At 41.5% G+C, this 25112-nt stretch overlaps 1 long non-coding RNA gene across 1 annotated transcript; it reads left to right on the top strand.

Moving 5' to 3' along the window:
* Positions 1-2395: 2395 nt before the first annotated feature.
* On the top strand, positions 2396-7520 carry LOC123480101 (uncharacterized). Its single transcript, XR_006655968.2, has 3 exons — positions 2396-2528; positions 4822-4958; positions 6904-7520. It is a non-coding gene; the product is annotated as an uncharacterized lncRNA (long non-coding RNA).
* Positions 7521-25112: the final 17592 nt, after the last annotated feature.

The following is a 25112-nucleotide window of genomic DNA, read 5'->3' as shown; positions in this document are numbered from 1 at the left end:
GATAATATGTGTAAAACACTTAGTATAGTTTGTAATGTACTATAATAACCACCATTTATTTAAAATGCAGAAATGCTATTCATCATGTTTCTAAAATAAATCTAAGCCAGCATTTGCTAATTTTTGAACACCAATATGCATGGGAACTTGTCCTGTGCCATCAAAGCCTGGAGGACAAGAGACATGTTTTCCCATGGTCCCCATGGCCCTGACTGGCAGCTCAGGAACTGATAGACCATGTGTGTGTGGGAGGGGTCACCCTAGATCATCCAGACCCCAATCCACCCCCTGATTGCAGGTGTGAAAACAAGTCCCTGAAATATCAATGAGCTGGCCTAGTCTAGAACTGCTCAGCTAACCCAGAAAATTGTGAGTTAAATAAATGGTTGTTGATGTAAGCCATTAACTTTTGAGATTATTTGTTATGCAACTCAGACTAACTGATACAGTATCTCTCTGTGATTATGGCCCAAATGAATGTGAGATAATAAAGAAGTTGCCAAGAACCTTCCATCAGCAAAATTTTATAGCAGAGAGGATGATTTTCAACAGACTTATGCCCATCCTCTCCCTTGGCCCCTCCTTTTCTGGCAAAGAGTACAATCTGTGACCCCAGAATAGAGACTAGAGACTACTGGTTGGGTGTGGTGGGACCAGGGTGTGACCTGGACTCATTACCACCATGCTCTAGCTTGCTGAGCCCATCAGCCTGTCTCTGTTCTCCTGGAAAATTTTACCTCCCACTGTCTCACAGACTAGAGCACCCCACCCATTAGACTTCCCTAAGAAACAAAGACCCATGCGAACACATAGTGGAAATGCCTGGCAATGAAACTTGGCTGACACTTGCTTTCCAGCATTCTGCGTTGGGGTTCCGTGAAAGCAGAAATGCTACTATGGAGTCACAGGTGCCAGGAAGGCCTTGCCCACAGATACGATGTTCTCCTGGGAGGGTGTTCCTAGAAAGAAAAAACCCACATACTCCAGAAACTCAATCTCACCTTGTCAATCCTCTCTGGGGAAAAGGTTCTTACTCATTGTCATTTTAATGTATTTTCTTGATATCAATCTGTGGCCATATCAGGTGCCAATTTCACTAGCATCTGATATTTCAAAGAAAAAGATCTGTTGATTTGAACATGTTAGTCAAACCCTCCAATCCTATTCTTTTTCACAATATGTCAGGGTAAGGGGAGAACTAAAAATTATGTCCTCAGGTCAGTTTTACATGGTTTAATTTATTGTTGCTCCACCTACTTCTACCCTTGTTTCCCATGGGATCCTGAGCTTTTGGGCCCTTAAAGGAAATGGGATATTTCAGAGGGTGTTGGGCAACTGCCCCAGGACCCACCTTCTCTACCCTGACATGCTCATGCTTCATTAAACTTGTCTTCAAATTTTCAATCCAAACACTGGATGTCATTTGATGAACCTACCAACTGCCTGTTTTCCTACCTACCTGATTTTAGTCTCTATTTATTTATCTCTGACTTTAGCATTCCCCCCTCCACAGGTAAGAAGCCACTGATCTTGTCCTTAGTCTCATAGAGCATTATCCCAGCTTGATCAGCCTCTTCCCCCTCCAAATTTGTGGTACTCTGGGGACAATTCCTAGGGTCTGGTCCACTTTCTTCAAAATCAAAGTCTCTAAAGTATTACTAGTGCTCAAATTATACCATTAGAGAATACTTTCCTTAAGTCATCATTCAGAAAAGTTTTTCTATTAAGGGCCAGATAATAAATATTTTAGGTGACGCATGCCACATGTAGTCTCTGTCACATAGTGTTTGTTTTACTTTTAATTTTTTTTAGCCAATTAAAAATGTAAACACCATTCTTTGCTGAGGGCTTTACATAAACAGGTATGAGCTGAGTTTGGCTTGTGGTCTATGGTTTGCCAAACCCTCCTTTAAATTAAAGTAGAGTCTATTCTTAAAACGCAAATATGCCTGAAAATGATGAGTAACTAACAACTCAGTATGAATTAGTTCATTCTCCTTCTTTCTATTCCCAACTGGATGGAACCAGGTTTTGAAGAAGGAATGAGAGAAACAGGGATGATTCAGGCCAATCTGGCTGTAGGTCAACAAGAAGAATAGAAATCCTGGAAGGCTTGGGCAAGAAGGAGAAGAGAGAAGGACGCTGAATCAAAGTGTTCTACTATGTGCTGATGGTTGTGGCTATTACAAAACATGTAATAACTGGTAAGCACAGGCACTGACAAAAGGAAGAAGACATGAGGCAGCCTTTGTGCAACCGCCATGTGGCCCTGCAAGGCATGGGTGTCCTCCCCTGGGGTGTGAGTATATATCACTAATAAACTTCTGTCCATCTTGTCTTCCCAGTGTTGGGTGTTATGTGTTCAGCCACTTCATCTTGTTCTGGAGCGGGAGCATTCCTCCCTCACTAATGAAGTGATCAGAGGGTGACTGGATCTTATGGACAGTGAATATTAACCAACCAGTAAAGAAATATCTCAATTTTAACAACCTGTTTAGCTGTATTTGAACATCTGGTAGGGTTGTTATGTAAGTTAAAGTTCCTGCTAATCCTTTCCTCTAGATTTCTCTTGTTGGACAATGCCACTCTTCAATTTGGGAGCCTAAATTGATTCCAGTACTTTAGAGGTGGCCTGGCCAGAATAGATGAGGGAGACTACTGTGTTTTGTTCAAAAGTGCCGGGTTCTAGACATCTCTGAAAGGAAAAAAAAAAAACCTGTTAGACTCCCAACGAATTATGACAACATTTCTTCAGTTATTGGGAAAGAGAAAAAAATAATGTAGAAACAGACAGTAAGGTCATCATGGAATCTCAGGACCAGCAAGGATCTCACAAATCATGCGGTACAGTCCCTTTATTACACAAATAAAGACACTAAGGTCCAGGGAGGGGAAGTGATCTGCACAAAGTTACAGTGGGATAAACATGCTGGAGAGAGAAATAACAAGGAGAAAACAGAAAGAGAGAGGGCAGGTGTGACAAAGCAAGATGGGTCAGTTTTAGGTGACTTATGTTCACCCAGGAATTGGGAAGTGAAATGACAGCCCCTCAAAGAGGAAACTTTCCAACTGCTTGGCTTCTATCACCCAGAAGTAATGATTTCAGTAAAAACAAATGGAAACTGTAAACAAAAGACATTGATATCGTTGCCATTATTAGTCAAATTTCCAGAAGCACTTATGTTAACCTACTTGACATTATTACCTGCTTGGTGAGATAAGGAAGGATACAACTCCTTGATTTTTCTTAACCCTCCAGCATTGTACATTTTGTGAGTTTCCCAAAGTCACACATCAGAGAGATTCTGACTCCAAGTTTCCCATAAGGTTAATGGCCTCTTTTGAAGAAGGGAAACTTAATTTCTGTTGAATGGATCTCACTCTTTTAGAGCAGTAAGTTGCTCTGTTATAGTGAAATTCAGAGGTTTTTACTAAAAGTAGATGCTGGATTCCAAGTCGAAAAAGGCATTATAAAGAGTGCTTCTGACTAAGAATTGGAAGAGGTGGAGTTTGGCCAAGGGTTTGGCACTGACTAGCTGTGTGATCTTAGACACATTGAGCCTGTCAATGTGAAATAAGGAGTTTGGATCAGATGTCCTCTGAAGTGCCATGTAGCCCTGCTATCCTGAGATTATGATGAGATGGACTTCCCTTCCCAGCCAGCTGATGCATGGACGTGAACTCACAGGGAGACACTCACAGGCAGGCCCTGGGTGGAGCTCTCTTGCTAAGGGACATCAGAAAAACTAGTCAAGAGTCTTGCTTTCCTGAGAAGTTGCAATGAGTGACCAGGGTGAACTGTGGACACATTTTTCTTTGGAGTTTTCAAAAAAATAGACTATATTCTACCTTTAAGACTTGGGGGCAAAAACCAAAACATTTAATTACACATACTAAAGGCAAAGCTAATGGGGAAAATAAGCACTTCCTATTTATTACTTTATGATGGAGAAACCTGACAAATACTACTTCAGCTAGGTGGTCAAGGTTAACATCAAGAGTGGTAAGTCCTATTGACTGTGTGTGCCTTTGATATGAAAACGGAATTTTAGTTCGGTGGTCTTTCTTCCAAAACTCATAACCCCACCCCAAGCATGAGAAAATCATCAGAGAAATCCCAATTGAGGGACATTTTACAAAATTCCTAATCAGTACCCTTGAAAACTGTCAAGTTCATCGAGAATAAGGAAAGTCTGAGAAACTGTTGTAGTCAAGAGGAGCTGAAGGAAACATGACAGCTAAATGTGAAGTGGTATTTTGGATGGAATCCTGAAACATAAAAAGGGCTTTAAATAAAAACTAAGGAAATTTGAATAAAGTATGGATGGACTTTTATTAACAATAATGCAGCAATATTGGCTCATTAATTGTGACAAATATATCTTACTAATATTGAAATGTCAAGAGTGGGGAAACTGTGGGTTATTGACAGTTCTCCATACTGTCTTTGTACCTTTGCTATATAGCCCAAACTATACTCAGATAAAAAGTTTATTAAAAAAAATAAAGAACAGTCTGTTTTTTATGTTTCAATTTGTATTTTTTAAAAGAAATTAGATGGTAGAATATTGGAAAGAATTAAAAAGAGAAAGGACAAACCTCTCTGGAGCTACACAGAACTGGAGAGGAACTCAGTAGTTGAGACTTTTTACTGTGTCCCCTTCTGTCCATTTTGATTATTGTTTCATGGAAATATTTGATCTATATTATAGAAAATGATTACACCAAATTTAATATAATTACCATAATTAAATATATTAAATGTTTAGTATTTAATGTTATTAAAATAATAGAGACCTCCAATAAAAATTATTTCCACAGTGGCCTAAAGAGAGAGATTAAGTTCGGGAGCTCCCTACAAACTTGTGACCGTGAACCTACCCACAAGTCAGATGTGTCCATATGGCGGGTGCTTCATGCAAAAGGAAATCAACATGTGGATCCAGGTGCTGGAGAAGGTAATCAAGCTGCAGAGAGTTACTGAGATCAAGACATATAGGCCTCAGCATCTGGAGAAGGGAGTTAAGGGACCAAGGGGACAGGAACAAGGAGATGTTTAAACAACCAGAAAAAGGACAGTGCAGCTGGCCCATATGCTCTTTGCCTGTTTTTAAACTTCCTCATGCTTCTGTCCCCAGAAAGAATTGGAAATAAGAACTTGGATGCAGAAGAAGAAAATGCCCCAAATTTCTGCCTACCCTTTAACCCAGGGTCTGGGAGGCACTAAGGAAGTTTCAAGGACTTCTTTTGTTTATTATGTTAGGGTTACATAAATACTTTTATTCATTTTGCATTATTATTCCTTTTGTTGAACTAGCTTTCTGGTATTTCCTATACTCTAGGCTTAGTTTGAAGACTTCTGTGGACAAAGTCATATTTCTTTCACCATCCATGCTATATATTTGGGCCGTGATTAATTAAGCACTCAACTACATCTAAGCACTTTCCTGTATTGTTCTCTAGAGAAAGCAAAGTGAGAATATTGTGCTCTGTGTGTAATCAGCACACTCCTCAAGCAACAATCAGGCTCTTGTATGTCATTCACATCCTGCCCCCAACTCAGAGTTGGATCCACTATTCCATGGTTTTAGACCAACCTTCTACTGATCTGTTTTCCAACTTCTGTGCTCATGTTGGCTTTCTTAGCTGAGGAAGCCATATCATTTACTGTCCCAAACAGAGACACTTTTGAGAGTGAAAATGCAGTGGTATTAATGATACTGTGGGGCATCTGTCATAAACTGGGACTGTCCCAGGGCAAATACCTCTGTCCCAGGGGTGTAAGTTTGGGTCCACCTGTGATATTTGCCGTGTTATTGGGAAGAGTACAAATGGAGGTCTGCATATCATATCTAAATATTTAAGGTTTATGCATGAAGCTAATGAAGTATTAAACAAATATATACTATCCTCTTGCCTTGAAAAAATTAGATCTTTTAATGACAATACCCATGTTCATGCCCTTAAATATCTTTTTCCAATTAATTGAGAAGTCCACAGGAAAATACCTATATTCTGTTCTGTGTGTGTGTGTGCTCACTCACAGGTAGGTGGGATGGGGTGAGGGGAAGCAGGGGACTCTTTTATCTCCTACCAGAGCCTTTGCTGACTGACTCCGTTTTGCTCCTCTTCAATATCCACCATCCAGTTGCCTCCAGAAGATTCCAAATGCATTTCTACTTTCTCTACTTAGTCTAAGCTGGGCAAACTCTGTCTACAAGGTGTCCTAACCCACCAGCCTCACCAGCACAGGTCTTCTGAGGTCTCCAAAGAACACTGAGACTTGAAAGGTCAGGTTTAGATAGGCCAGACTCTTCAGGGTACATCACCATAATATTGTGGCCCTCAGCCCTAGCACCTTGCCCCATCTCCTGGATTACCCCCTTTCTGTTTCTTGCCCAGGTTTCTTCCCACACCTTGCAGACATATGTGTATACACTCAAGCTCATAGTTTCAAGCTCTGTTCCTGCTTCCCAGAAATAGCAGACCCTTACCCTGAGTGAGAGGCAAGCAGAATTCCCTTTCTCTTGAGAAGGGAATTCTGGGGTTCCATGTACACAGAATATGGCCAAAAGGTGGAGGTGGAGCATGAGCTCCCATGATCCTGTAGATTCCTCACACTTTAGGAAGAAGCATGTTTAGAGAAGGGCTACAGTGGTGTCCTCTAAAGTGCGGGGCCCAGAACAGGGCTCCTTTGCCTCAGTTGTGTTGTGGACTTAATTTTGTTTCCCCAACTTCATTCAAAATGGGTTTAAGTTCTCATCATCAATGTATATTTGGAGACAGTCATTTAAGGAGGTAATTTAGGTTCAATGAGGTTATAAGGGTGGTGTCCTAACCTGATGGGTCTTGTGTTCTCACAAGATTTTCACACACACTCTCTCTCTCTCTCTCCATGCTCAGGAGAAAAGGTCACGTGAGGACACAGTGAAAAGATGGCCATCTACAAACTGAGGAGAGAGGTTTCACTGGAATCCAACTCTGCTGGCACCTTGAGTTTGGACTGCCAACCTCTAGAACTATGAGAAAACAAATTTCTGTTGTTTAAGCACCCATTCTGTGACATTTCACTTTGATAGCCTGAGTAAACAAATACACCTGGGAAAAGTGCAATACTGTGCATAGTCACCCCAACCTTAGACATGTTCTCTGCCTTCCAAATGTTATGAAGAGTAAGACTTAGATTAATAAAAGGGAGTTTGAAGGTGGATGAAAGAAAGCTGATGGATTCAGAGCATGGTGCATTACCAGGAACATTAGGCCCAGTGGGTCACTGTTCCTCCATTCTCACATTCATTTAGCAAGACTGCATTGAATTCCCACTTGTGTCAGACATTATGCTAGGCGTTGGAAGTGCAGTTTGAACAAGATAGTGAAGGTCTTGCTTTCAGTGGGATGTTGGTGGTGTCAGGATGGCCCTTTAAATCTTAAATAGATAGATGAACAACACCCTTCTGGAAAACCTTGGCCCAGGAATTCCTTCAACCTCACTCTCCATATGTTCCTCATCTCAGAGGGTGACCCAAGAGAAGTGTGGGGGGAGGGGTCCTTCTGTGGTCTTGGTGATCATCTCTCCTCTGACACCTCTGGCAACTAGAGGAGGGTGTGTATGATAAACCCTTCTAGTATCTGAGTTCAGTTGGGCCCCAGATGTAGAAGCCAACTTGGATTAGGAGGTTGCCAAGAGGTGAGTTTAAGCAGGAGCTATAATTCCCCACTCTCTATATGAAAAGGTCCAGTCAGTGTAGTGAGTTCAGAATTTCAATCCCCTACCTCTCAAAAAGTCACTGAACTAGAAATTTCCTGGACTCCCTATCAACTTAATCCACCTGGGATTAGCTACAATTTTCATCAGCCCATGAAGGCTATCTGAACACTTTCTTGCTTTTATTCAGAAAGACAAATGGTGCTTCCTTCCTGCTATTCCCCATGCCCCATATCCAGCCCCTCCATAAGCTAAGCATGCTGCTGACTTCTCAAGCTTAGCTCAGCATTTCACCAATGGCATCACTTTAAGTCAAGATTTCAGATAATAGGTGATTCTCCAGGTTTTGAAATAAAGTTGATCTGATTAGCATTGCTCACCTAAACTTTTAAAAAGGGACTTGTTTATTCTATCAGAGAGGAATTTTATTTATTTTCTGCCATCTCATCTTTTTATTGTCAGCCCTTTTCAAAGCTATAAAGCCTGCCAAGATGGAGGTGTAGGTAGACACACTGTGCCTCCTTGCACAACCAAAAGAAGGATAACAACAAATTTAAAAACAAAAACAACCAGAACTGCCAGAAAAACAAACTGTATGGAAATCCAACAACCAAGGAGTTAAAAAAGAAACGTTCATCCAGACTTTAGGAAGGGTGGAGACAGGCAGCTGGGTGGAGAGGACTCTTGGCAAGGCAGGGGTTGCTGGAGTGGGTGGTCCTACATTTGCATGCAGATAAATTGGGAGGAACAACTGGGGAGCAAGACAGACTACGCAACCCAAGGTTCCAGTGTGGGGAAATAAAGCTTCAAAACCTCCAACTGAAAAAATCTTTGAGGGGTGTGATGGTGGGAGAAACTCCCAGCCTCACAAGAGAGCTCACTGGAGAGACCCACAGGGTCCTAGAATGTGCACAAACCCACCCACCCGGGAATCAACACCAGAAGGGCCCAATTTGCTTATGGGTAGTGGGAGAAGCAACTGAAAGCTGACAGAGAGCTGACCAAGTGGCATTGTTCCCTTTTGGACCCCTCTCTCACATACAGCACCAAACACAGAGATGTGGATTGCCCTACCCTGGTAAATATATAAGGCTCTGCCCCTCGCTATGTAACAGGGCATACAAAAAATGGCCCAAATGAAAGGACAGATCAAAGCTCCAGAAAAAATACAACTAAGTGATGAAGCAATAGCCAACCTATCAGATGCACAGTTCAAAACACTGGTAATCAGGATGCTCACAGAAGTGGTTGAGTATGGTAGCAAAACAGAGGAAAAAGTGAAGGCTATGAAAAGTGAAATAAAGGAAAATGTACAGGGGATCCACAGTGACAGGAAGGAAACTGGGACTCAAATCAACAGTTTGGACCAGGAGGAAGAAATAAACATTCAACCAGAACAGAATGAAGAAACAAGAATTCAAAATAAAAATATGAGGAGAAGCTTAGGAACCTCCAGGACAACTTTAAGTGTTCCAACATCCAAATCATAGGCATGACAGAAGGAGAAAAGGAAGAGCAAGAAATGGAAAATTTATTTGAAAAAATAATGAAGGAGAACTTCCCCAATCTGGCAAAGGAAATAGGCTTCCAGGAAGTCCAGGAAGTTCAGAGTCCCAAAGAAGATGGACCCAAGGAAACACACACCATGGCACATCATAATTACATTACCCAAGATTAAAGATAATGAGAGAATCTTAAAAGCAATAAGAGAAAAGGAGACAGTTACCTACAAAGGAGTTCCCATAAGACTATCAACTGATTTCTCAAAAGAAACCTTACAGACAAAAAGGGGCTGGAAAGAAGTATTCAAAGTCATGAAAGGCAAGGACCTACAAAGAGACTTATCTAAGAAAAGGAAGATCAAAAATATGAACAGTAAAATGACAACAAACTCACAACTATAAACAACTGAACCTAAAAACAAAAAACAAAACAACCCCCCCCCCCAAACAAACTAAGCAAACAACTGGAATGGGAACAGAACCACAGAAATGGAGATCACATGGAGGGTTATCAGTGGCAGAGGGTGAGGGGGATAAAGGGGGAAAAGGTACAGGGAATAAGTAGCATAAATGGTAGGTAGAAAATAGACAAACAACCCAATTAAAAAATGGGCAAAGGACTTGAACAGACACTTCTCCAAGGAAGACATACAGAGGGCCCAGAGACATATGAAAAGATGCTCAGCATCACTAGCCATCAGAGAGATGCAAATTAAAACCACAATGAGGTATCATCTCACACCAGTCAGAATGGCCAACATAAACAAATCCACAAACAAATGTTGGAGAGGATGTGGAGAAAAGGGAACCCTCGTGCACTGTTGGTGGGAATGCAGACTGGTGAAGCCACTGTGGAAAACAGTATGGAATTTCCTCAGAAAACTAAAAATGGAACTGCCCTTTGACCCAGTAATTCCGCTGCTGGGATTATACCCTAAGAACACTGAAACACCAATCCAAAAGAACCTGTGCACCCCAATGTTCATAGCAGCACAATTTACAATAGCCAAGTACTGGAAGCAACCGAAGTGCCCATCAGCAAACGAGTGGATCCAAAAACTATGGTATATTTACACAATGGAATTCTACGCAGCAGAGAGAAAGAAGGAGCTTATACCCTTTGCAACAGCATGGATGAAACTGGAGAGCATTATGCTAAGTGAAACAAGCCAGGAAGTGAGGGACAAATACCATATGATCTCACCTTTAACTGGAACATAAGCAATAGAAGGAAAAAGCAAACAAATTATAACCGGAGTCATTGAAGTTAAGAACAATCTAACAATAGCCAGGGCGGGGGTGGGGGGGTGGGGGCGGGGATAGTGGGTAGAGGGGATTACAGGAACTACTATAAAGGACACATGGACAAAACCAAGGGGGAGGGTGGAGAGGGGGGAGGGAGGTGGGTTCAGCTGGGGTTGGGTGGAGGGATGGGGAGAAAAGGCACACAACTGTAATTGAATAACAATAAAAAAAAAAAAAGAAAATAGACAAGGGGAGGTTAAGAATAGTATAGGAAATGTAGAAGCCAAAGAACTTATATGTACGACCCATGGACATGAACTAAAGAGGGGGAATGTGGATGGGAGGGGGTGTGCAGGGCGGAGGGGGATAAAGAGGGGGAAATGGGACAACTGTAATAGCATAATCAATAAAATATATTAAAAAAAGAAAAAAAGAGTTAAAAAAAGCTATAAAAGCACCAGTTGGCCCCATACCAGAACATGCCTGTGGGTTTTTATGGTTTGTAGAAATTAAGGGGAAAAGAACTTAAAACCTTCCAACTGGAACATGCCAGTGAATGAATGAAAGAATAATATGTTCAACTCCTACCTTGACGATGAGACTAGCTTTTAAAAGGTTCTGGATATTGCTTTGAACTTGCCCAGTTGTTCCTTTGGAAATTTTAAGCAAGTAACTCTCCAAATTAAAATGATGTTTAAAAGAAAAACACTCCAAAATACTAAAAAATACTCATGTTTTGACAACCAGCTTTAACTGGAAGGGTGAGAAATATGGTTCTGGATGCTGTGGTCAGTCACTTGTGTTCTTTTTTATTCAGTCTGTCTGTCCGTCTTCCTCAGTTCTTGGGGTCTATCAAATTACAGTCACCTTTCAGTACTGAAAGGATTAGTGTACAAGAGCTATGCAAACAAAGCAAATTCTGCTTCTGAAATGGAGGAAGCAACTGGAGGGAGTTAATATATCAGTTTTCTAGACTAAAAAGACCTCTTCTGTTTTTCCCAGGAGACTTTCACATACCTGTGCCTATCACTGCTGCCCCTTTTCACACCTGCTCTACAGGACCTACAAAGGTCTCTCGAATATTCTTGGAGAGTCTTAGGGCCCAGCATTCAGTCTTAAATTTTCAGAGGCCTCCATCCAAGATCCCACCCTCAAATCTCATCTCCACTCAGTCTCTGGGTCTAAAATTAGCCCATTTCCCAGAGTGCTCAGCCTTGTCATCCTGGCTCTTCACTCATTTATTGGGTTGCGTTCCTGGTGATTAATGCAAGAATAGGGCAGAAGAAGACATCAAACCAAGCAGGCTACCATGTTTCTCCAGACCCCCAAAGAGGTCATAGAACAGAAGTATCCAATGACCAGGAACTGCTATTACCAACACATCACCATGTTGTGACTTAGCTAGGGGATCCTGGCCCCATGTCCCTTTTCCAACCTCTCAACAACTCTTGAGAGTTCTTCTCCTCAATGAAGCCCTCACAGAAGAACCAAAGAGAAAAATGAGAGTGTAGGTCTCTTATTATTTAAATGTGCTCACCATCAAACGTTATGGCACGTATCATTGTGGGTAATCTACTCAAGTGACAGGACTGAACATGTGCTGTAGGCACCAGCTAAGCAGGAAATAGAAAATACAAAAGTTTATCTCTAATCAACTTTTGTAAAATTTTGCAATCAAAATATCTAAGGGAAAAAAACTATTTTCCTTTCAGTGAAACTGGTAATTCTTGTCTTTTTTATTATTATTTTTATTTTTTTTTACTATTCTCTTTTTTAAAAATTGTTTTATTGTTGTTCAAGTACAGTTGTCTGCATTTATCCCCCTCCACTCCCCCGCAGCCATCCCCACCCCGCTCTCCTGATTCCACCCCCAGCCATCCCCATCCCCCCTCCCCTGTTCCACCCCGCTTCAGTTTTATCCATGAGCCCTTTATAGTTGTTCCTGAAACCCTTCCTCCCTTTCCCCCATTATCCCCTCCCACCTTCCCCCTCTGGCTACTGTCAGACTATTCTTAATTTCAGTGTCCCTCGTTATATTTTGCTTGCTTGCTTGTTTTGTTGAGTAGGTTCCACTAAAAGGTGAGTTCATATGGTATTTGTCTTTTTAAATTTGGTGTTGTTTATTTTGAATGTCACATTATTATTAATTTTTTTTTACATGCTTAGGATCTCTTAGTATCTTACTCTGACCTCACATATTATGGAAACAACACAGGATCGGGAGTCATTACAGAGAAGGGAATAGAGCCCACGTGTCTTAGCTGTTGCATGATCTTGGTCAAATTGCATGGACCTTAGTTTCTTTATGAGTCAAACAAAAATTGATTTCAATGTTTAAAACCCATTTTAATTCTAAAAGTCTATGATGCTATAACATTACAGTAATTTGCATTCCTACATACGAACCACCTGAGGTTTAAAAGTTATAATCAAGTGATTATTGCCATCATGGCTGGAAGCCTTGGACGCCATAGCTGTCCATAGGGCAGCGTAGAAGCTTCGACATGTGCTTTTGTATGGCTGCTCCTTTGGGACATGGCATGACTTTGTGGCTTGAAGTGGAAAGAAGAATGCGCCCTCCTGAAACAAAGGATTCTCTAGGGTCTGGATGCTCAAGTAAAACTGTAAGCCTCAAAGAGACTGCCATGTTCCAGTGAAAGAGGCTGATGAGAAACAGACGCTGGGTCCATAGTTGTCCAGCTCCGAGGGATTGCTCAGCTCCTGCTCAGTTCAGTGCTCCACTCTGCCTGTAATTAAGAAAATGGAAGGAGCCTTTCCTGGCTTCATTTCCAGACCCAATCGATCCACCCTCTGGGGAGTCCTGATCAGAGCCTGCCTGCCTGGTGACCTCTTGGGGAATGTCGTAAATCCTATCCAGCAGGTAATCTTTAAGGAGCCATCAGGCTTTGGAGCCTTGTGACTCAAAATCCGGGGCCATAGGGATCAACTTGAGAAGGCTAATTTCTAGGGAATTAGCCACAGCCCTGCGTGCAACCCCAATGTCTTTCAGTCCTCAGCTCTGCCTGGGCTGGGGGAGTAGGGTGTTCAAAGTCAACGCGAGCAACAATGAAAGACCAGCAACTTCACAGCGCTGACAGTTTGTGTGTGGTTTGAGAGGAGGAATATGCAGTTTCTTCAGAGATAATCCAAGAAGGCTTCTTAGAGTAGGTGGAAGCCTGGGAGTGTTTTAAACAGGTGGGTAGAAAGGCAGCTTGGTAGACTAGAGATTAAAGAGGAAGCTTTCCACAGCAAAACCTAGCTGATTAGCTGTCTGAATGCTAGAGATTGTGAACAACCTGCACCTACTCAGTGGGTGGGCTGCCCTGTTGTGCAAATTCCCCATGGACCCCAGAAAGCAGTGGGCCGTGCTGTTCAGGCTGGGCTGCTGTTATTGTGCTGTCCTTTGGCCTAGGACAGTTGGCAGTCAAAGGCCTCAGTCTGACAAGGAATCAAGGACGAGATGAAGAGAAAAAAGTGATGATGGGCTTGGAGGACAGTGTCAGACAGCTTGGGCCAGGCTGGCTGTCCAGAAGCCTTCGCTGTCCTCTAACATGCCTTTCTTCTCTCCCTACCCTCACAAGGCCTTCCAGATGTTTTGAATCTCTTTTCCTTTCCTAAACTAAAGTTGGCTTTGCTTCTGCTTGAGGAGGAAGGGGGGATATTTACCCTGAAGCCCTTTCCCTCCTCTCTTCTCCTCTTCTTCCACAGGGGTGGAGAAGCTCTCTATTTCCAAGCAAAAGGTGGGGTTAGATGGTTTACCCAGCCCCTTCCCAGCAGAAAGCAATTCTTAGCAGAAGGAAGTGAGAGCCTTTTGCCTTTTTCCCGGTAGGAGGAATGTGGTCCCACCACATCTTCCCCCCACCCCTCTCCCCTACAGGCATTCTCCTCAACAAGATAGCTGTAAACCCCACTCCTGCAGAGAAGCTGCTCTTCCAGCTGTCGGTGGGGGAAACAACGCCTCTTTGCCCCAGATCAGACATCTTTCCCGGCAAAGCACTGTGGTAGTTAGAGAAATTACTCACTTTCTTGCCAAGTAGCACTGGGACCACTAAATTAAGGATGACAATAGTGCAATACCAGTTACTGTTGCATTGAAAGGACTAATCAATGGGCCTGCACAGTCATCTTCGGGCACTGGTGCTTTTGTTAATCAGGTTTGACATTCTGTGATTCTGAGAATCATAAGAGAAAGGACTCAGATAAAGCACCACAGAGTAGCACCCTTTCATTTCATCAGTAACCTACATTTTTCAGACCACCCAAGTCTGAGATAAAAATAGGATCCCAAAAACAAATGCAGAATTTCTCCAGGAAACTACACTTGTATTTTGTAGCAATTTAAGCTCCCTTTCAGATTTCTTCCAAGTAGTCCTGGGTTTCTGTCTCTTTTGGTGTCTCATCAGTAGCCTCAGAGCAGACAATGTTTCATAATGTGCTGTGCAGTCTGGTCCTCTGGGCTACTGTGTAACATCTGGTGCTTTTATTCTCTCCCACTCTGGCTCATTTGGGACGATGACTCCCATTGCTTCTGAAACTGTCACTGATGGCTGCTGAGGGCATTCAGTTCCTGCCAGTGTCTAATGTCAAGGTCATTGATGTCTACGGTAGGGTATCCTCACCATTACTAATGAACATACTGGCACAATTCTGCAGATGCCCTGCATACTAATATTCCAACCCTTTTATTTCTGCTTTGCTCTTTTAATGGTCCCATGAAGTCAAAGTGACTGGACTCTTTCCCTTCCTCTAGAGTCAGTGAGCCATGTCTTGGAAGCAAACACACGTGCCCTGACTCTATCTTTACTCCATGTTTCCTTGTATAAATAAATACCTGGTAAACTCACCCCATCCATCCTCCACATATGTTGCATCTTCTGAATCCTAGTGCCCAGATAGCTTCAATCCAAGCTGAGACTGATTCAGAATTTCTATGACTGTGATAATTAAAAAATTTTGGGTTTGGGCTCTACCATTTACTAGTTCTGAGCCTTAGTTTCCTCATCTGCAAAATATGGATAATTCCTATGTCACAAGGCTGTGTTAAAGGCAATGATAATAACTTATCATTACTTCATCTAGTGCATAGAGTATCTTAAGTAAATGTTGGCTATTATAATTAATAATTGTTCATTTTTTCTTAAAGAAGAATGAGCTGAGGTTGAGATGGTGAGAGTGACTTGTCCAAGTCTGCACATTCCGTGAGTTCCAAAGGCATCTGAATCAGTTCAGTCCTCTTAAATAACAACATCTTTCCATAGTTTCACAGGTCAGCTCCTCCCAGAACTGAATTTCCTTGGTAGCTTTTCCTATTTAGGGTCACTGATAAGCAGCCCATGCTGGGAGGACTCACTAGACAAAGCTAAGGGAAGGCAAGGAAGGAAAGGAAGAGGGATCTGCTTCCAAGATGGCGCACTCACCCGGCTGTGGGCTGGAGGCCTCAGTTCCTTGCTGCATAGAGGTGTAGGGCCAGACATGGCAGCTGATGTCCCCCAGAGGAAGTGATCGAGAGATCGAGGAAGATGGTGTAATGCCTTTTATGACCCAGTCTCAGAAGCCATACACTGACATTTCTACGATATTTTAATCTTTAGGAATTAGTTACTAAGTATAGTTCACACTTAATGAAAAGATTATTAAGCTCCAACTCTTGAAGCAATCATGTGAAGAATTTGTGGGCATATGTTAAAATATCACATGCTGTATAAGCCTGAGCATTATTCATTTGTTTGAAATTCCACCATTAGTGAACCTAAGAGAGATAAGAAAATGACTCATTTTTATTTTGCAAACAATTTAAATTTATGTCAATTGTAAGTGTATGGAATGGCAGTGACCAGGAGGGGAGGCTCAGGTTCTATTTTACACCCTGCCTTTGACATGCCATAAGCCTTGGACTTGTCACTTCTTCTGGGCCTTGGTTTGTTTCTTTGTATAATGTAATGTATGGACTGGGAGATTTTTAAGTCTCTTTTGGCTCTGATATTCTTTAATATTATCTGTTAGATTTTACAGTTAATTTATGATTATCTATCATGTCTACCTAACATATATGTATGCATGTATACTTATGTGTATAGATGTTTAAAATGTTTTTATATGTGTCTCTATATTTCAAAAGCTTATTTAAATAAATCTTTTATGCCTCTTCAGTTTCAGAGGGAAGGTGAGGCTGTTTATGTTACAAGAACATATTTTATTTGCCCACAGCAGCCAGAGCACAGCATGCTATTTCTATAAATGGGGCATGATGGTGTTTTGTTATGAAATGCCTTTTGATGTAGGACAGCCACAGTCCGATGACTTCCAAATATATTTCAGCCTACTATAAAGAATAAAATGATAGATCTTCTAATGGCCGTGGGGTCTCTGCACACATTTCCAGGAACTTAGAGCCATTTACTAAATCCAAACAGAGAAACATTGTTTTAATGGTTATAGATGAGTCCACTGAGCTTTGAACAAGCCCTCCCTCCTCTTCCTCCTAGCCTTTCATGCCTGTAGCCCAGCATGACTCACAGCTTGGGTCACAAATGAAGTGACATACCTGAGAGTCTTTTCAAGACAAGACACCCATACTCCAAGTTGCTCTCCAGACAACCCCTGGCTATTCTTTGATCCCACATTTAAATTTCCATTATTCCAGGGTGTTCTTTATTTCCTTCAAGGGCTACCCACCTTTTGAACAAAATGCTAGGAAAAAATTTTTTCGAGTAGCAAGAACATTATAGGAATTGAAGAAACTAAGAGTATTGTTCCAAGAGCTTCTCTAGTCTCTGGGTCTTCCCTGGAAGTTCCATTGTGCCCATACATCCCAGGGAACTGTTCACTCAGGTCCAGGAGGGGATCTTACTCTAGGCACTCACAGCAGTGGTATGGCAGTAGAGGGAGCTGGATTTGGTCAAGTGTCCATCTGCAGGGAACGGACAAATACATGTGGTAGAAGCATGCTATGGATACTGTGCAATGATTAGAAATTTATGTTATCTATTGCTGCATAACAAATTACTCCAAATTAAGTATCTTAATACAGCAAACATTGTCATCTTGCGGGCTCTGTGGATCAGGAGCCAGCATGGCCTAGCAGAGTTCTTTGGCTCAGGGTCCTTGACAAGGGAGCAGTCAAGTGTTGTCCAGAGCTGAAGTCGGTCATCTCAGGGCTCGACCAGACTGGGGTAAGGTTGGCTTCCAAACTCACTCACAAGACTGTTGGCAGGATTTAGTTCCTCGTGCTATTGGACTGAGAGGGCTTTAATTCCTTGCTGGATGTTGGCTGGAGGCTTTTTCCAGCCCTTGCCATTGGGATTCAGTACAGGGCAACTCTCAACACTTTGGCCAGCTTCCACCAGAGCAGGCAGAGTGAGAGAGCAAGAGGGAGAGACAGAGGCTTTTTGTAACTGAATCTCAAAAGTGACATCCTTTTGTCACATTGTGTTTATTAGGAGCCAGTCACTAAATCCAGCCCACGCCCAAGGTGAGGTGATTATACAAGGGCACGAATACCAAGAGGCTAAAAGTCACCGTAGGCATTGCCTCACCACATGAAGTGACAAATTAAAGGACCACACAGCATTAAATACAATAATTAACAGAAAAAGGTAAGAGTTAGAATGAAGTCTGCAGCAGAATACAACTTGTATGAATTAAAATACAGAGGAAACAATGCTACATGTTTTACAAGGTGCAAGCAAATCTAAGGGTAAATAACAATCACATCAAAATGTTTGCCTGTTGGGGGTGGAGAGTGGAGGAAAAATGAGAGTTAATAACCATGTAAGTCCATAGTAGTGCTTCATAGACAGAAAAGCAAATGGTAAACTAGAAACTCAAGATCAAGTTCAACTCACAGCACCTGAGGTTTAAAAGAAAGGAAAAATAAAGTAACCATATACATTGGGTCTCCAACACTCAAGCCTTCGCTGAAGATTCTCACCAAGCCATGTCTATTGGAGCTCCCACCCCAATGTCACACTGAATTGAAGTCTCTTTAGGGGCTCAGAGACTTCTATGCAGTAGAAGTGGCATCTGTGCTAGTATAGCATACCTTGGAGTCTGTAATAAGATCTAAAATTCAGTGTGTATGATGCAACCACAAGGCAACCAGCTGTCCCTGGGGCCAAAGGAATTACTGAACACAGGACATTTTGCTACTTTTTCCCGGGACATACCCAGGAATACTGGGATGATTTGGTCACTTATCACCCAGGAATCTTGTTTAAAATGCTAATTGCAGCACCTTCACAGGAGATTCTGATTCACTGTGCTTCAGCAAGACCAGGAGTCTCCATTTTAAGCAGCTTCAGAAGCTTCTCTGATGTAGATGATGCAGAGATCACTCTTTGAGGAATACTATTGTGGAAAGATAGTTTTGAAAGGTGCTGCTGATAACCCCACAGGTTGCAGCACCTTTCTCAAGTTTGTAGTCAGAAATCTCATGGCCACTTAAGGGTAATTCACCATTATCTGTTTGTAATCAAAGGTTTCTAGTTCACAAGTCACTGCTTCTAGAACTTGTCTTCCACGTAAGGCAGACTCCAAGATCTAGGAGGCAAAGTTCAGGAAGGGGTCAGGATAGGAGTTTGAGGAGGCAGATTTCTCTGACTGGCTGTTACCAGAAATAACACCCAGTGGCTGGATTAGCCTTCTACAGAAAAGGCTCTCCAAAGTCACCCACCCCACAGTACAATCTGAGGAATGTGCTAAGAAGATTAAAGTGAGAACCTACAGGTCTTCAGGAAGAAGCCTGTCTAAAATATAATCCCTATAAAATATTTTCCATATTTGGAAAATACAAAAGGTTACACAAGTATATTGACAGGAGAGAATATGATGAGGTAATGTTGAACGTCTCGTGGGACCTAACTGAAGGAAGGTGGGGAGTCTTGATGTCACAGGGAGGGGATCGGGAGTGGCTGCAGGTGGACTTAGGTAGATCCATCTTTAGGAGGAAGGCTGTGTCAGACCACAAAAGTTTGTCAAATACTCCTAGTGACCAAACAGTTTGTTCTTGTTCTATTTTCACATTCAGTAAGTAACCTTTTAATCTCCCTTTATCCTTTGTTCTCCAAATACAGACCGAATAACTTCTAAGCGAGAGGCACATGGAGTCTTAAGAGTTATATGTGTCCTAGTCTTAATTTTTCTATTGGCCTTTAAGTTAATGAGGGTAGAGTCTAATTGCCAAAAAACTAATGTAAACAAAGTGTGTTGGTGGTTTCAGAAGTAATTTCTAATGATAAAGTTTGTCATGGTTTTAGTTTCTTTCTGAAGCTGATCCTGAAACAAGAATTTGGGAGGTGACCCCAGGAAACACATAGGAGAGTAGAGAGTAAATCAGGGAAGGGAAAAAGCTGATAAAAGGCACATGTCAATGTCAGTTACCATTCACGGCAACTGGTGTGAGAGCCTGCTTGGAAACTCTTGGAGACATGTAGATTCTATATTGTCCATATGTGGCATATGCTTCAGAGTTATTCCAAATAAGGGTGTTCACCTATTAAATCTCCATTTGTCATTGGTTGAAGACTGCTTCTTGGGAGATGAAGTCTCAGACACTATCACCCATCCTATATGAGATCCGAGCATGCTCTCATGACTATGCAGAGAATCACAGATGTTTTCCATAAACAGCCTTGAGACTATAAAGATGGATACCAAGAGGACATGGGTGGCCTATCAATAGCATCTGCTATAATAGTTCAGATTCGCTGCATGCTTACAGGATTCCATGCACAAGATTAAATGTGCATCATCTCATTTAATATCTGATTAATATCCCCCATTTCCCAAATCAGGAAACAGATGTAGAGTGAAAAGTGACTTACTCATGGTCATACAGTCAGCTAATGGGTTAGCTGGGATTTGAACCATACGGTTGGTCTGTAGAATCCAAGCTCTTGGCCACTGCACTCTACTGAATCTTAGAAGAGTGTGTATCTAGTTCAGGAAATAGAAATAGATTGCAAGATGTGGGTGTAAAAACCAGCTGCTTCACAAAATGTGGATCAAATTTCAGTTTGGGATTCAGCACTCGTATCAAAGTGCAGATGTGTGGATGAAGTTCAGGAATCATCAAGAGTCCTGTTGGCTGGAATATAAATCACAGTTAGTTGAGGGTAAGCAATACTGGGGCAGATTTTGAATGTCAAGTTAAGGAGTTTGCACACAGTGGCTGGGCAATAAGAAACTTTTCAGGCTTTTTGATCAAGGGCATGATAGGAGGTGGGCTTGAGTAACACCAGAATGTTAATAATATAAAACAACGCTAACAAAATAGCATTGAGCAGGGAGCAATAAATTGGCTGGGTTTACAAAATCAAGAACAGGAAAGATAGAAAATCAGGTAGGAGCTATGGCAATAATTGAGGAATTTGAGGATACTCTTTTCAGAAGCTCAGAGTCACTATGGATGAGTGTAGCAGAACAGGTGAGAAGAGCAGTTCTGTCTAGAGGCTTTTAGTCTAGGTCAGGGACACTGAATGTTTAAGGCTTCTAAAGCCAGTCCAGTCCTCCCAATGGAAGGAGAGACCAGATTGGCTAACTTGGACTTGGGCATGGCTGGACTTTCCAGTTCAATGTCAGCATCTGATCCTAAGCTTTTCTACCTTAGGGGCTCTTTAATCTTTTTACCCTGAATTGATCAGACTACAAATGAACTGATATAAGTCATTTCACTGGAGAAAATAAAGCAATGAGAGATGTTTTGATAAACCAATCCACCATGACATTCATAATTGCTGATGAGCCTGAAATATTCCTGTTGATTGACTGGTGGATGCGTTATCTTTCTAGAAAGGGTCTCTTCTCCTCCTTTTGACAGCTGTTCTTCCTATTATAGAACACTAAGTGTACACTTAATCCAAGATTCTATATTCACTTTTTCTCTGGACATCTTAATCCAAACTCTCAATTATGCTTTTTTGCTGATGATTTCAAATTGATGTCTCCAGAACTCATTTTTACTCTTAAACATAACCTCTAACTGCTAGATAGATGTCCTTTCTGAGATATTCCACTAGTACCTCCAACTCAACATAACCAAAAATCAAGTTCGCCATATTCTTGCACAAACAACTTTGGTTTTTTTTCTGACTTCCTAATTTATATTAATGATCTTATCATTCCTCAACTTGCCAAGACTCAACCCTTGAAATGGCCTTTGAGTTCTTTTCAACTGTCCACCCCATCTAAAGTATGTAAAAACCTTGCTGATTCTACCACTACCGTATCTCTTAAAATTGGTGGGCCCCTCTCCCTTCACTGTAGTATATAGTACAGTGCAGGTTTTCATTGCCTATTGCTTAGCATCTGACCTGGAATATATCCCCACTCCTTATACTGCCACTCTCAAGTAAATGGGGCCTCATCCTCATGGTATTTTGCTATACATTGTATCTATTGTAGCTCTCTTACAATAATAATAGCTAAAAGCAATACTAGGTGCTAGATGTTGTCTTAAGTGTTTTATATATATTACCTTCTTCAACCTTTACAAAAAGTCTTTGGGGATATGTATAAATATTAGCCACATTTTACAGATGAAAAAACTGAGGTACAGAGATGTTAAGTGACTTTCTCAAGATAACCTAGTAAGTGAGAGCACCTGGGTTTGAATCTAGGTCTCTGTCTCTTTTGTGAACAAAGGTCTACATTGAATCTCTTGGCTTCTTTTCTATACTTTAAACTTCTCAGAGTGGATGTTGTGCATGTAATCATGTGACTCTTACACAGTGCCTTATATTATAGTAGTTACTGTATATATATATTTATATATATGTATATATATGTGCTTGGGATTATATATATAATATGACAGTAACTACTATTATTCAAAAATATATATATACATATATAATTTTTTTTAATGAATGAAGATTCTGCTTGATGATAGAATTCAGGGAAACATGAAGCTGGAAGTCATTTGGTCCTGCGGTTCCTGAGGAAGGGAGACTGTACCTAATTCAGTCTGATGATAGACTTTAACCAGACCAGATCATTAAAGTAGTCCCTGGTTAGAATAGAAATGACCCAAGAGAAATCAGGCTGCAGCCTACATGAAATCAGACATTGGGCTCAAAAACATGTGCTGAGCTCTGCCTCTCCCTTCAGTTGTAATTTTGGACTTTCTTTGTTGCATACCTGGAAACTCATACCCTTCTTAACCTAACAAAAGAAGGGTAAGAATTAAGAGAGATTCAAAAACACTGAGTGTATAGCAAGAGAGTGTTTGCAAAAGTAGGTGGGGCAGAGACTCTCTGGGAGGCCTGATAAAATTGCTTTTTGGCTGAATGAGATTGCAAACTTCTTGAGGCTGAGTAGTGCTATTCATGCCTCTACCACAGGCATTTTCTCTCTGAGAAATCAATGACCCACTAAAGCAGTTGGTGGTGGGAGGAGGGGAGTCCCTGAGCTAATCCTTGAGGTTGAGACAGAAATAAGCACTTTGCTTGGGATTCAGCTTGGAGAGATCAAGGGGAAGCATGACTGCTCCATTTACACAGGCTTCTCTTCAGTTGGCACCATTCTGCGCACTGAGTTCTCTGTCAATGAGCACTTTGCAGGGGAGATAAATGGATCTGGAGCTGAGGATGAGAAAAGGGTGTCAAGGAAAGAATAAACACATTATCTGGGCCCTTGTACCAAACCCCTCACCGAAGTGCTCAAGGACTCAGACAATGTATTTAGCAGAGGCTGGGTGGGAGAGAGGGAGAGCTTCTCCACCCCTGTGGGTAAAGCAAGCTACAGAGGTCTAATATAATAATAATAGACAACATTTGAAGACCAGACCTCTCTAGCTCACTTCACTCAGAGGTACTGTGCTATGGGATAATCAAATGACTGTTTGGCCACCATTGAAAGACAGCAAGACTAGAAATGACTGGCCTCTTGCAAAATAAAGAAGTAAATAAACATTTAATCTAGAGATCTGAGTGGGTAGCAATATTTTGCAAATATGGAAGGAGAAAGCAAATACCTGGGAAAATTCAGGAAAAATTTACCATTTTTCTTTTCCTATAATGAAATCCTTTCCTGCATATTTTTAAACTCAAGAAGAGTCTTTTCCAACAATGAATAGGTTTAGGGAAGGGTATATCCAAGCTCATTCAGGTATGAGATACCAAATCATTCACTAATGGTTTGTTTTATTAAATATGGTCTCCCCACAGAGGACAGGCCAAGGAATCAGGCATTAGTGTTCAGTTTTGAAGACTATGGTTCTAAAAAATGATGTTACTTAGGTAGGTGTCCCTAGAGTACAGCTCAGACATTCTTAAATCTCCTAGAAAAGCCTTGTCCTTTTAGTATTATCACTGGCTGATTATAAAACATTGAAATAACTAAATGTGTAGCTCTTATTTCTATTTTATCAGGTAGAAATAACTTCTAGTTTTAGTGCATTCTCTCTCCTGACAAATTTGCTGACATGGTACATGCACACTCCATTTGGTTGCCCTTCACCGTATGCTACCCTTCTACATCACTTAGGATCTGGCAGCTACCTATAGCTCTGGTATTAATGTATGTTAAGTCCCCTCTACAATACACCTTCTTCGAGCACCCCAGGGTCAGAAAGTTCTTTCCTTGCCATGATATAGAGTTCTGCAATAGAATCAATTGTCTGTTCTCATTGCATTATTATCGAAGATGTAGAATGTCCTCCCTCATACCCAACTATTTTCCCTTCTCATATTTCCTGTATTTTCATCCTTCTGTATTATTGGTCATGCATCTCTTTCTCCTGGACTTTATCTCCTGTAGCTTCACTATAACATGCCCCAAGCAGAACACACTCACTGGTTTCACTTTCCTCAACTCTTCCTCCACCCTGCGCCTATCACTACCAGCTCAGATTTCTCAGCTCAGCCAATAACACTATTATGAAGCTGTTGCTGGCAAAAATTGTAGATGCACCTTTTCTTATCACCTTCCTAGATTCCTCAGTCAGGACAATTATTCATATCTACTTCCTAATTTTCTCTCCTCTTTCCTAGTTCTTATTCTCATCATCTCTGAACTGCACTATGGTTATAGCCTCACAGCATGCTTCTGTAGACTTCCTACCTTAGCTCCAAAGTAGATACTGTGAAACAGGAACTTCCTGTGATTTCACAACTGGTCTACCCACAATCAATATCCCAACACCATGCCCTTTCCCCTGCATGACCCCAGATCCATATAATTAGGTGACAGGGGAGCAGTAGAGGGATAAATCATCATTTTGATGCCTTGTGGGCTGAGTAGGGGTGCAATATATTCCTCTTATCTAATCCAAGTGAGAGAGACACCAAGAGAATCACTCTTAGAGACTCTGGATGCTTAGAAAAATAAAGATTAGAATCCTTATTTCTCATTAGAGATTTGCTTGGCTAGAACACTTGATGAACTTCCCTGCACACATCTCTCCTCAACCCCCACTGCCACCCTTAGCAGGGAAGAAGAGAGCTGGATAGTAAGGGGGGAGTCTGCTCTCCTTTTCATGTTGGCACTGAGACATGAGATTTCTCTGGATCAAATGCACTCCTCAGAATCAAGCTGGGTTTATGCTGTTGGGCTGTCTTTCCTGCTCTTTCCCCAAGGGGGAGTGATGACCAATGTACCCTAACACCCAGCAACAATACATGTGACACTATGGGACAGGGGAAAGTGATGTTGGAAAAAATGAG

Source organism: Desmodus rotundus, chromosome 2, assembly GCF_022682495.2.
Source record: "Desmodus rotundus isolate HL8 chromosome 2, HLdesRot8A.1, whole genome shotgun sequence".
NCBI lineage: Eukaryota > Metazoa > Chordata > Mammalia > Chiroptera > Phyllostomidae > Desmodus > Desmodus rotundus.
This window is presented reverse-complemented; position numbering and strand designations above follow the sequence as displayed.